Source organism: Macaca nemestrina, chromosome 17, assembly GCF_043159975.1.
Source record: "Macaca nemestrina isolate mMacNem1 chromosome 17, mMacNem.hap1, whole genome shotgun sequence".
NCBI classification, from domain to species: Eukaryota; Metazoa; Chordata; class Mammalia; order Primates; family Cercopithecidae; genus Macaca; species Macaca nemestrina.
This window is the reverse complement of record NC_092141.1, coordinates 64,031,823-64,045,242: the sequence shown is the minus strand read 5'-3', so window position 1 is coordinate 64,045,242 and position 13,420 is coordinate 64,031,823.

Here is a 13,420-nt window from a genome sequence, read left to right as displayed (position 1 = left end):
AGTCTCCTGCTCTGGCCCTGCTTAGCCCAGCATGGAACAGAGTTCGTGGAAGGCGATCATTTCTGCTGCATTTGCCACAGCTCATGTTTCCCCTAAGAAGATTTAGCAGAGAACTTAAGACTTTTGCTGAGGGCAAAGCAGCCAGCCCGGCAGGGGCTGGACGGCTGGACAGGCTGGGAGGGCTGGACGGCAGAGGGGAGGCAGGACAACCACCGAGCCAGGAGCCAGGAGGGGAGGAGCCACCCTCCTATCCACCCAGGAACACCAGAGGAGAGTTTTCTCCAGGAGGCTCCAGGCCTTATAGCCCTCGGTCTTAACCCCTGCCGCAGCCCCCGCTCCAGTGTCTCTCTCCCCCGAGTCTTTTCATCCCTCCCCATCCCTTTCTTGATCTCCATACACACACATACCACCCACCCTCCCTCCCTCTCTTCTCCCACTTCCTCTCTCTCCTTTCTCACCATCTCTCCTCATTATGTCTTCTCTACTCGATCACCCCTTCGCAGAGAAACCTTTCCAGCTTCTTGCTCTTTTCCAGTTGAATTTCCTCACCCCTTTGTCCCAGGTGGCTGGACATGCAGCAGAGTCCAGCTGCTGCTGGAGTTCATGAGAAGGGAACCGGGAACCTCTCACACTGCCAATCGTCTCTCAAAACTGAGGTTCCAGTTTGAGACCAGCCTGGCCAACATGGTGAAACCCCGTCTCTACAAAAAATACAAAAATTAGCCGGACATGGTAGCGCACCTGTAGTCCCAGCTACTCGGGAGACTGAGGCATGAGAATCCCTTGAACCTGGGAGGCGGAAGTTGTAGTGAGCTGTGATCGTGCCACTGCACTCCAGCCTGGTTGACAGAGCAAGACGCTGTCTCTAAAAACAAAAAACAAAAAACAAACAAACAAAAAAAACTCAGGTTCCCACACCCACTAAACCCTGCCTCCTCTCAGGCTACAGAGACCTCTTCAGGAGACTGAAGTGCCCTTACCCCGACCATCTGACCAGCCGCCACCCCATGCCCATGACCCACCAAGGGCTGAGGCTGCTCACTGCTCTGTTTTATCTTTGGCCTCTGGTCCTTCACTCTTGTGCCAGGGCTTAGACCCAGGGCAAGGTCTTAGACCCAGGGCAGGGGCAGGGTTAAAGGCTTTCAACCCAGGGCCAATGCCTTCATTCATGCAACAAATGTTTTCTGGCTGTGTGCTTTATTCATGTGAACCAGGAAAACAGAAAAATATGACAGTGTTTCTAACAGAGGTTTACAAGTGCTATGCAGGGCTGGCAGAAAGAGTAGAAACTGGAAAAGATAAACTTTACCCACTTGAAGGGAAAGAGGGCAATGTTACCAAGAAGGTAACATTTGAGTTGGGTCTTCAAGGATGAATAGGAGTTCAGCATGCAAAGAGAGGTAGAAACCAACTTTTAGGAGGGGGAGGGGCTCTCATGTGCTACATATAATCAGAGGCACATTATATATGCCTAATCCTATTTTACAGGTTAGAAAACTGGGGCTCAGAGGGTTAACTTCTCCTAACTGTAAATGGCAGAGAAACAGGATTTCAAGTCCATGCCCATCCTATTGCCCCAGCGTTCAGAGAAAGCAGATGGAGACATTCGTGTGTGAAGCACACAGGTGTGAAAAGATGTACCATGTTTGATGTGGCTCAAGTACATGGTACCTAAGGGAGTAGGTGAGAGAGAAAGCAGAAGAAAAAGGCAGCAACAGGACCCTCAGGACCCTTGGGTGCCAGCTGAGAATGTCTGGAGATTGAAGACTTGCTGAATTAATGAGGTGGGACTCAGGCCTGCCGTGTACGATTTTGTAGGCTATGCAGTGCATGGTCATACATGGCACCCTGCTTCAGCTTTATCCCATAGGTAATGAGGATGAGGTAGGAAGCAGGACTGGACTCCAGAGGCAGGGCTTGGACACAGGTCCAAACTGAGGACTAGCTAAAACAGGGATGAGGTAGGAGGAGCTTTCCAGTGTGACATGTCAGTTTACCATTGCCGTGGCAACACCCAGAAGTTACCACCCCTTTCCATGGCAGCAACAACCTGATGACCCAGAAGTCACCACCCTTTTTCTACAAATCTCTGCATACTCTGCCCCTTAACTTGCATGTGTTTAAAAGTGGGTGCAAATAAGAGTGTGGAAGCTACTGAGCTGCAGCTCTCAGCACACTGGGGTAGCCCGGCTCTGGAGGAGCAGTCACGGGATTGTGACACTGCCACCTCTAGAAAGCTGCTTTCTTCTACCACCATTTGCCCTTGAATTATTCCCTGAATGAAGCCAAGAACCCTCCCAGGCTAAGCCCCAATTTGGGGCTCGCCTGCCCTGCATCAGGGAGACATTTCAGCCGAGGAGTAATTGACCAGATTTATGCTTTAGAAACATGGAGGCCGGAGATGTCATCTGAGGCTGAAGCTGGGGAGAAGAATGCTGGGATGAGAACCTGGAGTTGGGACCAGGGAAGGGATGAGAGCCTAAAAAGAGGAGCTCTCACCCTGAGACACGCTGGGGCAGGAGCCTGCTTGATCCAGGCCTGGGTCCCTGGTTCTCTCTGAGCTTGGGAGGACTATGTGAGACAGAGCAGGACCAGGGGCCTGCATTCCCCCTTGTATTATTCATCTTCTCGGGCTGCCATAACAAAATACCATAGACTGGGCAGCTTACACAACAGAAATTTATTTTCTCACAGTTCTGGAGGCTTGAAGTCCAGGATCAGGATGCCATGATGGCTAGGTTTGGGTAAGGACTCTCTTCATGGCTTGCAGACAGCCACCTTCTCCCTGTGTGCTCAGATGGTCTTTCCTCAGTGTGTGTGCATGGAGAAGGACATCTCTCTCCCTCGCTTCCTTTTATTTTAAAGCCACCATCTGATTAGAATCTCACCCTTGTGGCCTCACTGAACCTTAAGTTAAGCCTCAGAAAAGCCTTATCTCCAAATATAGTCACATGGGGAATGAGAGCTTCAGCATGCCAATTTGACGGGACACAGCCCAATCCACAGCACCCATCCAGGCAGAGTCCTGCCCAGTCGTGCTCCCCATCCCCACCAAGCCTCAGTCCAGACCAGGCTGGAGCCCTCAGCCCCAGGAAAGGAGATCCTCAACTTCCCGGGCTCCCAGGGCCAGCCGGGGGCTTATTTTGCAACTGTTTCCTGGAAGGCTTTTCAGTGTTCTCCTCTCCCCATCTGGACTAGCCAAGAAAGGCAAGTAGAGCTTGGCTGGGAGCAGGCCTGGGGGTCAGGGAGACAAGCCGGGAAGGAGGGAACCAGAGAGGAAGAATGAGGAGGGGGTTAGGAGGGCGAGCAACACACACTCATTCATTCACGCATTCAACAAATAAGCGCTGTGCTCCCATGTGAACCACGCAGAGCCAGGCGAACGGGGTTGGCCAGGAGCTGGGGGAGGGGCTTACACGTGCCCCAGGAAGCGATATTCTCTCCTCCAAGAATTCAGACTTGACACCCTGTGAACACTGACATGGGACATATTCTTAGTTCACTCCACTCCCATCTATGCATGCACACACACACACTTGCTTCTTTTGGATCAAGAACTGGAAGCCGGCCGGGTGTGGTGGCTCACACCTGTAATCCCAGAACTTTGGGAGGCTGAGGCGGGCAGATCACGAGGTCAGGAGATCGAGACCATCCTGGCTAACACGGTGAAATCCCGTCTCACTAAAAATACAAAAAAAAAAAAAAAAAAAATTATCCGGGCGTGCTGGCAGGCGCCTGTAGTCCCAGCTACTCGGGAGTCTTTTCCTGAGAAAAGACAGGAAAAAAAGAGATATGGAGAAACAAGAAGGAAAAAAAAAAGGGCATGGAGAAACCAGGAGGAGGGGCATCCGAGAAGAAGAAAACCCAGAGGAAGAACAGGGCCAGAAGACAGGAGACCCAAATCAAGGCAATCTACAGAGACACATTCCGTCTTACAAAATGGAGAAATAAGTCAGGCACAGTGGCTCACACCTATAATCCTAGCTCTTTGGAAGGCCAAGGTGGGCGGATCACTTGAGGTCAGGAGTTCGAGACCAGCCTGGCCAACATGGTGAAACCCCCATCTCCACAAAAAAATGCAAAAATTAGCCAGGTGTGGTAGCACACGTCTGTAATCCCAGCTACTCAAGAGACTGAGGCAGGAGAATCCCTTGAACCCGGGAGGCGAAGGTTGCAGCGAGCCAAGGTCACGCCACTGCACTTCAGCCTGTGACAAAGTGAGGGAGACTCCATCTCAAAAAAAAAAAAAAAAAAAAAAAAAAAGACGACGAAGAAGAAATAGGGCTGCTAGGTGCCAAGGGTACAGAGCACAGGAGAAAAGCATTTATGGGAAGTAGGCATTGAAGAGACAGGCAGAAAGCCCCTTGCTACATGTATTCAGTCATCATTCAATATCTGCCTCAGGCCTCCTGTGTATCTGGCACTGTGCTTAGCCCTTAGAGATGGGTTGGGACACATTTATGCTAAAAAATTATTTGTTCTTTATCTGAAATTCACACAGAACTGAATGGGCTGTGTTTTTTATTTTCTAAATAGGTAGCCTGGAGCTACAGTGATGAATGAGGTTCCTGACTTCATGGAGCTTATACAAATGAGGGATAGCCGGGCACGGTGGCTCATGCCTGTAATCCCAGCACTTTGGGAGGCCGAGGCGGGCAGATCACAAGGTCAGGGTTTCAAGACCAGCCTGACCAACATAGTGAAACCTCGTCTCTACTAAAAATACAAAAATTAGCTGGGTGTGGTGGCGGGCACCTGTAATCCCAGCTACTCAGGAGGCTGAGGCAGGAGAACCTCTTGAACCCAGGAGGCGGAGGTTGCAGTGAGCCAAGATCACGCCACTGCACTCCAGCTTGAGCAACAGAGCAAGACTCCATCTCAAAAAAATAAAAAGAAAAGAGGGACAAAGATACAGAGTAATTGCACTGTGAATGCCTAACTAAACACTCTTCTGTTGAGAAGATGCGCAAGGTGCTCTGAAATGAATAGTCGGGAGAACTGACCTGCTCAGGGAAGTCAGGGAGGGCTTCCCTAAGGAGGTGATGATGGCTGAGATGAGAGCTGAAAGAAAATCCATTGTCGGGGATGTGGAGAAGGGGGCACTGGGAGCCTGGAAAGCAGAGGGACCAGCATGTGCAAAGACCCTGTGGTGGAAGGGAATGCAATACGGCCAGTCTGGCTAGCGGCCCCAGAGAGCAAGGGGGTGTGAAGGGCAGGGGGCCTGGTGAGGTCAGCAGGGGCTAGGCCAAGCAGGACCTTCAGCCCATGTTGGGGGCTTTGGTCTTGACCCTTCCCTGAGAGGCCAGGGAAGCAAGAGGCTGACAGGACTCAATTTCCTGGTATTGTAGGAAGAACTGATTGGGGGCCAGGTGTGGTGGCTCACGCCTAAAATTTCAGCACTTTGGGAGGCCAAGATGGGTGGATCACATGAGGTCAGGTGTTCAAGACCAGCCTGCCCAATATGGTGAAACCCCATCTCTAGTAAAAATATAAAAAGTAGTGAGGCGTGGTGGCATGCACCTGTAATCCCAGCTACTTGGGAGGCTGAGGCAGGAGAATTGCCTGAACCCAGGAAGTGGAGGTTGCAGTGAGCCAAGATTGCACCACTGCACTCCAGCTTAGGCAACAGAGCGAGACTGTCAAAAAACAAACAAGCAAAAAACTGAGGATAAATAAGCTGAGAATGGCTGTAGAGTAAGCAAAGGAAGCAATGGTGGAGGCTACGTCTAGGACCTGGATGGAGGCAGGACAGCAGGGATAGAGCAGAGAGATACTGAGAGTTAAAACCCACAGGACTTTGAGATGGAACAGGAGTGAGAAGTGGGGGAGGGAGTTATCTAGAAGGACTTCCAGGGTTCCAGCCTACAGGAATGATGGTGGAACCCTCTCCTGAAATGGGGAGAGCCAGGAGGATCCAGCTTAGGATAGGGATGAAAACCTGAGTTCTGAGTCAGATCCCCGCCCCACCCCTCCCATCAGCTGGGCAGGACTCTCTGAGATACCCCCATGAAGACCATCCTCCCAGACAGGGCAGCCAATCATTCTACTAAATTGCCAAGATGGAAACTAATGCATGGTGGAGGAGAGGAGGAAGATGAACAGAAAACCACCCACTTTGCCCTCCCTGAAGGGTGGGGGCCGCCTGAGCCCTCAGACACGCTTGGGAGCAGGTGTGTGGGGAGATCCCTGGTGCCTCACTCTCACTTCCTCCATCCACCTCCCCTCCCAAAAGCCGGGCAGCCTTGGCATTATGACAGAGCCTATCTCACACTGCAGAGGGTCTTTTGTGGTGGCAGGAGAGGGCATGCCTCAGTTCCAGGCAGACCACAGAGTAGTGTCGGGGAGTGGGACACAGGAAAACTCAGTGATGGGGCAGATTTAAGACGTAGGGGGAGGCCGGGTATGGTGGCTCACACCTGTAATCCCAGCACTTTGGGAGGCCGAGGCAGGTGGATCACCTGAGGTCAGGAATTCGAGACCGGCCTGGGCACCATGGTGAAACCCTGTCACTACTAAAAATACAAAAATTAGCCAGGTGTGGTGGTGTGCGCCTGTAATCCCAGCTACTCGGGAGGCTGAGGCAGGAGAATCACTTGAACAAGGGAGGTGGAGGATGTAGTGAGCTGAGATCACGCCACTATACTCCAGCCTGGGTAATAGAGCAAGACTCCATCTCAAAAAAAAAGAAAAAAAGGGGGAGTGGGAGAGGGAGACGGAGAGGGAGAAAAGGGACAGGAGCACAGGATAGCAAGACACAGAAAATGGAAAGATAAGGCCCAAATAAGAGAACCAGGACCAGAGGCAAAGGAACCCACAGAAAGACAGAGGCATAGATAGAAAGACAGCTAGCTGGCTGGGGTGGCTCACACCTGTTACCCCAAAACTTTGGGATGCCGAGGCAGGAGGATGGCTTGAGCCCAGGAGTTTGAGACTGGCCTGGGCAACATGTCAAAATCCTGTCTCTACAAAAAAAAATACAGAAATTAGCTCGGCGTGGTGGTGTACACCTGTGGTCCCAGCTATTCAAGAGGTGGGAGAATCTCTTGAGCCCAGAGGTTGAGGCTGCAGTGAGCCATAATCACACCACTGCCCTCCAGCCTGGGCAACAGAGTAAGACCCTGTCTCAAAACAAAAACAAAAACAACAACAAAAGATGAAGGATGTCGAAGTGCCAGCTTTCTTGTCGCACTGAGCTCTCCTGTCTCAGGAAGGCTTCTGCCACCTGGGCTGTCCTTAGGGACCCCACAGGGTTAGAGCAGGAAGAGTGAAGAGAAAGGCAGAACTGAGCAGAGGACCCTTGTCCCCTTGTAAGAAGCCTTCAGCCCTGCAGCCACCCAGGACTGCTGCCCTTTTTTATTCACTTATTCATTCAATAAGCATTCGTTGAGCACCTACTGTGCACTCGGCTCTGGAGATTCAAGTGTAATTAAATAAGACCAGCATGTGTTTTAGAAAAACAGGGGAACCCAGGGAACAATTGTGAAAAACATCATGCAGGAAATAAACAAGCTGGTAGAAAAGTAAGGTTGAGGGAGATTCTTTACCTAGGATGGTCAGAGAAGGACTCTCATAGGAGGTGACATTTGGCTGAAGGCTGGAGGTCGGGGAGCCAGCCTTGTGAAGAGCAGGGGTGAGAGTGATTCGGCAGAGGGAACAGTATGTGCAAAGGCCCTGAGGCTGGCAGCGTCATGCTAAAGGGGCTGGAGAAACTCGGAGAGAGCCCTACAGGCCAAGGAAGGTATTCAACAGGAGGCCTCTGGAGGATGTTACACAGGGTCCCAAGCAGAGGCCTCTCCACTGCCTTCCTCTGCCCCTGAGCTCAGGCATATAAGGCCACCACATAGGTGTGTGGTCCCCAGCAGGACCTCACACACATCCATCCCCCTTGCGTAGGATCATGGCTCTTCTGCCCAGAAACTGCGCCCCCTTCCTTCCTCCCAAATGAAAGCCCCTGGCTTAGCTTCACCTCTCTGGTGGCCGAAGTGCCCCTTCCTATTTAGGTTCCTCTTTTCATCCCACCAGGAGACACTGGAGGAAAGAATATGGCCCTGAGTTCTAATCTGCTTCCGCCACCAGTTCATTTACACCTTCCAACAAGCCAGTTCAGGCCCCTCGAGACCTCGGTTTCCCATCTTCATAATGGACCTGCCGGAGAGGAATGTGCTGGTCCCAACCCTGGTCTTGGGGATGACCTTTCTCAGCCACGGGAGAGAGCCATCCCTTCCCTTCCCCCGACCACATGCACACATGCACACACACATACACACATGCACACATGCACACACACATACACACATGCACACATGCACACACACATACACACATGCACACATACACCCTGCTCTCTCCTCTCCAGCCGTGACCCTGCCCTGCTCTCCCCAAAGCCTCCTGTGTGGTCTGCCCCCTCTCCTACCTCCCACCCCAGAACCTTGAGATCCGCCTCTGGCAGCCTCTGCTCTTCCCCCTTTTATCCCCTCCCTGCCCACCCACCACTTAGGATTGCACTGACCCTCCCATCCTCTGCCAGTGCCCCAGGGCTGCTGACTGCAGACAGTACAACTGGAGGCTGGCCCTTCCCTGGCCTGCAGCGCCTTCCCCACTCATTAGAGCCCTAAGAATATCCCTGTGGAGGGGTTTACAAGGCCCATTTGCATTCTTTTTTTTTTTTTTTTTTTTGAGACGAGTCTCGTTCTGTCGCCCAGGCTGGAGTGCAGTGGCACGATGTCGGCTCACTGCAGCCTCCACCTTCCAGGTTCAAGGGATTCTCCTGCCTCAGCCTCCTGAGTAGCTAGGAATACAGGCACGCACCGCCACACCCAGCTAATTTTTGTATTTTTAGTAGAGACGGGGTTTCACCATGTTGGCCAGCATGGTCTTGATCTCCTGACCTCATGATCCACCCACCTTGGCCTCCCAGAGTGCTGGGATTACAGGTGTGAGCCACCTCGCCCGACCCCATTTGCATTCTTAAGACAACCTCCACTCCCCGCCTCAACCCTAAAAATGAGACACTTTGTCCAAGTTGTTAAGGCTCCAGTTTATATTGTAACATAAACCCCTGTGGGCCTGGGCCTAGGCTGTAGGAATCACCCGCGCCTAAACTCTCCCGTCTTTTAGAGGCACGTGTGTTTCCACCGCAGCCCCTCCCTCGTTGTGAGGCGCTGGGGCTGCCCAGAGAGGGTCCTGCGGGCCTTGTCTCCAGAACAGACCTCAGAGGGCTTTTGAGAGTGGGGGTGGTCACAGATCCCGGGAGCTCGAGTTCTGTGCTGGCCTGGCCTGACCCCTCACAGGGCCGGCGGCCGGCCGGACCAGGGTCACAGAGAAGTCACATGTCACTTTGAATGAGAAGTTTTGAATTGTGGCTGAGAAATGAAGTTGGAAAACAGCTCAGCCAAAGGCAGTTGGAGTTTTGTTTTTTCTTTTGAATTTTTTTTGAGGGAAAAAAATCCTCTATTGTCCGACTAGCCTTCCATGATGCTGGAAAATTGAATTTATTTCCTGGGCAGTCTGGTCTAATTTCCCCTGGGTGGGGTGGAGGCTGAGCTCCCCTCCCTGCGTTCCAACTTAGAAGTTTCTGGTTCTGCTCAGAGACCAGGACCCAGGAGGGAAGCAGAGACCCTGAGCTTTGGCCCTGCCAGGCAGCCCCTCCTCCCCGTCATCCTGCCTCGGGAAGCCCCCATCCCAACCCTTGCAAGTTGGGGAGGCTGTTTCAAGAACTTGGAGATTCCTCATCACTCTCACTCTCCCAGCAGCCTGGGTCTGCTGGGCAGCTGTCTGGGCTTGTCCCCCACCCACCCTTGCTCTCTACTTGTGCCCTGTCTCCTGGACTCCCCACCTCTGTCTCAAAGCTCTCCAGGGCAAGCCAACCGAGGGACAGCTGCAAAACATTTGTGCTGGGGAGCCATTTGCAGCTGGGTAGCTGCCAGGCCTGAAATGATGGGAACCCTGGGCCCCAGCCCAGCTCCATCCCTTTCACTCGAGCCCCAGTGCAGGGACCTCTCTGTCTGCCAAGACCAAGGAGGCTGAGGTGAAGGAAATGGCCTTGAGGCTACTCCAGGAGACCAGGGGTCAGGCATGGTCAGCCCTCACTTGACAGTCTGCAGCTGAGCTGAGCTCTGAGAATGGGGGGCAGGGTAGGGAGGTGAGGGCAGTGGGTACTGCTCCTAGAGGATGGCATCAGGTAAGGTAGCAAACTGCCCACCCAAGCCTCGGTGAGAGGCTGTCCACAGCTGGCCACCCTCTGTGGGCTAATAGAAAGATTTCCAGGCCACAAGCCTAGAGAGACGGAGAAGGGAAGAAGGAGTCTCCCTCCCAGCCCCTGCGAAAAGGGAGCCCACACACACCTCCACCACTCGCCCTTGGTCTACCCCCACCTCCTCTCCTGGGGGAGGACACGGAGTGAGTAGACAGATTAGGCCTCCAGCCGCAGCAGACCCATCTGGTTCCAATCAGGAGAACAGGTTCCCAGACCATAGAGGATACATGGGGAGGGAGGCCACAGACAACAAGCAGCCCGCCCTTGCTGCAGGACCCCCAAGCCCCTCCCGACTGCAGCCCCTGTCCCATTTGGTCTCCTTTCACCCTCCAGATGGGCCTCACACACAGCCACCGGAGGGCCACGTGGGGCAGGGAAACCTTAGGGGGCGTGGACCTCCCTTTCCTACCTAATCACCTGACCACAGCCCCAGACTTCTGTCCATAGTTAGACATTCAATCCACAGAAGAAGGAAGGAAAGGGAAGGAAAGGAAGGGGCTAGAGGGAGGAAGAAGGGCTGCCAACATAAAAAGAGCAAGCAAAGCTTCTAAAAGCCATCAGATTCCAGCTGGATCTTGTTATAAATGGGGAAACTGAAGTCCAGAGAAGGAAGTCTAACAGAACCTAGTGAGCTCAGCCCCAAGCCTGTTCATGCATCATGCCCATCTAACGGTCTCCACAACTCTAGATAGGAATTACCATTCCCATTTGACAGATGGGAAAACGTAGGTTCACAGGAGCAGAAGATCTTACCTGCCCAACCTCACTCAGGTGGTCAGCAGCCAGGTCTGCCTGAATCGAGTCTGGGCTCCAGGCTGCCCACCAGAAGTGAAGGCCGCCTCGACCGCCCAAACCCCAGGGCCATTTTCCCTTTCCCACTGTCTCCAGACGTTGACCAGGTGGGAATCTAGTTCTGGAGAAGTCCACCATCCCCATCCGGGGTCTGCCTTGGTTCCCACCCCTTATCCATGCGGCCCCAACCTCAATCTCTGTCTTCAAGCCCAAGGTCAAAGGACACAAGCCTGAGGAAAAAAAAACAGCCTCTCTAGTTACGGCTTAGTGCCAGAGTTTTAATCCTGGCTCTGGATGACCTTGGTGTCTGGGCCTTGACTTCCCCATCAATAAAATGTACTGGGTTGTCTAAATCTGGGTTGGACAGTGATTCTGTAATTCCCCAACCCTCCATTCCTATCCTCCTGAACGAACCTAGAGGCTTCCCCTTGGCTTGGGTGGTCTTCAGAAAAAGGGTTCTGACCCCAATTTCAGAATTTAGAGCTGGCAAGGGGACCAAGAGAAGGGGGGGACCCAGCCAGCCATGGAAGCCACTAATCTCCATCTTTCCCCGGGGGACTGCACTGCCGCCTCCACTGAAAGCAATTTGTCATGCCCTGAATTAAGTGATTCCAACAAGGGTTTAATTTCAGTTTAATGGCTCTGTTTTTATGTGTAATTAAATCCTATTGCATGGCGAAAATATGTTGTTTGCACTTTAGAGACTGTGTAAGGGCCTAGGAAGCCAACCCCACCGAGTTGCTGCTCTCAGGCTCCACCAGCGCCTCCCCTAGTTTGGCTGGAATTGTCCAGGTAGAAGGGAAGGGGGTTGGGGACCTAAGGAAAAGAGGTTGGGGAGTAGGGGTGAGGGGAGGGGTGGTCCTGGTGGCGCCTGCTCATTCAGTAGAGCATGTTTCTAATTATCTGCAGCTACTCCCCCAACTTCTACTCCCTGACCCCACCCTCCCCAACCCTGGGGCTTCAGACATAAGAGGGGAAGGGTCACTCTGGGAGTGAGGATCTAATTAGACCCTTGGTTGGCTGCAGCAGTGTCTGCTTCTCCACGGGTGTGCCCAAAAGTCTGCCCCACAGTCCCGACCCAACACCGACCTTCTCTTTCGAGGTCAGAGAGGCCTGGAATACAGGGGGAGTCTCTGTCAGGGAATGTTGCAGGCCATTTACCACACAGCCATATAACAGCCCCCTACACTGGGAAGGAGGACTGAGCAGGCGCCCCAAATCCTGCATGCCTCATAACATTCCTGGAGCAGCTTGGTGGCAGAATGTAGCTCAGGGGACAGCGGGGTTAGGACAACCAGCCTTTTCCTGGAAAGAGGTGGGGGACTGCAGTGGCTGGAACCTCAGGGCCTGAAGAGCAAGCAGGGCCAGGAGGCTTGGCCAGCTCTCCAGAGATTCCCCAACCTGAATCCAAGGCTGGAATCAGTTCAGGTCTCCATTTTTCCTCCCTCCTCCCACCCCACCTTCTTGCCAGTGGAAAACCCAGCCCCCAACCCCCAGCTGACATCAGGGCTTGATCTCCACTAGTGAGCTGGGAAATGGAAACCAAATGCTTTATGTAGATCAGCTAGGGGTTGCTGGCAGGCGGGATGTCCCATCCCCTGCTCCAAGCCAGTGGGAGGGAATGACATGTCTCCAGGAGGCAGGGCAGAGCACTCAAGGACTTCATTTCTCAAGTCCATCCAGGTTTGGTGGTGCCACCAGGACCTCCCTCCCACATTTCCCAGAGGTGCTGACACCCTGTGGCAACTAGAGAGACCATTCGGGTATTCCCACCATTTCAAGGGTGGGAGGGCCTAGGTGCAAACATGAAGCTGCTTTTATTTGCTTTTTGATACTTAGGACCTGGCTCCAGGATCCTGTGGGCATGAAGGCTGGATACGGCAGTGTTTCTCTGTGATGTGAAAGTCCTCTCCCAAAAGTACATGCTTATTCTCTAGTGGCAGACATCTCCCCACAAACCCTGAGGCGGGATCACCTAATGAGCGAGAGTCCACTCATCCACAGCCAGGCGGGACATGTGTGTTCCGTGAATGTCTCACTCCCTCTCTCCTCACATCGCACACGTGTTCACACTCAGACACACCACATATACACACCACACAAATGCACACCACATATACACACCACACAAATGCACACCACATATACACACCACACAAATGCGCATACCACATATACACACCACACAAATGCACACCACATATACACACCACACAAATGCACACCACATATACACACCACACAAATGCGCATACCACATATACACACCACACAAATGCACACACCACATATACACACCACACAAATGCACACCACATATACACACCACACAAATGCGCACACCACATATACACACCACACAAATGCGCACAC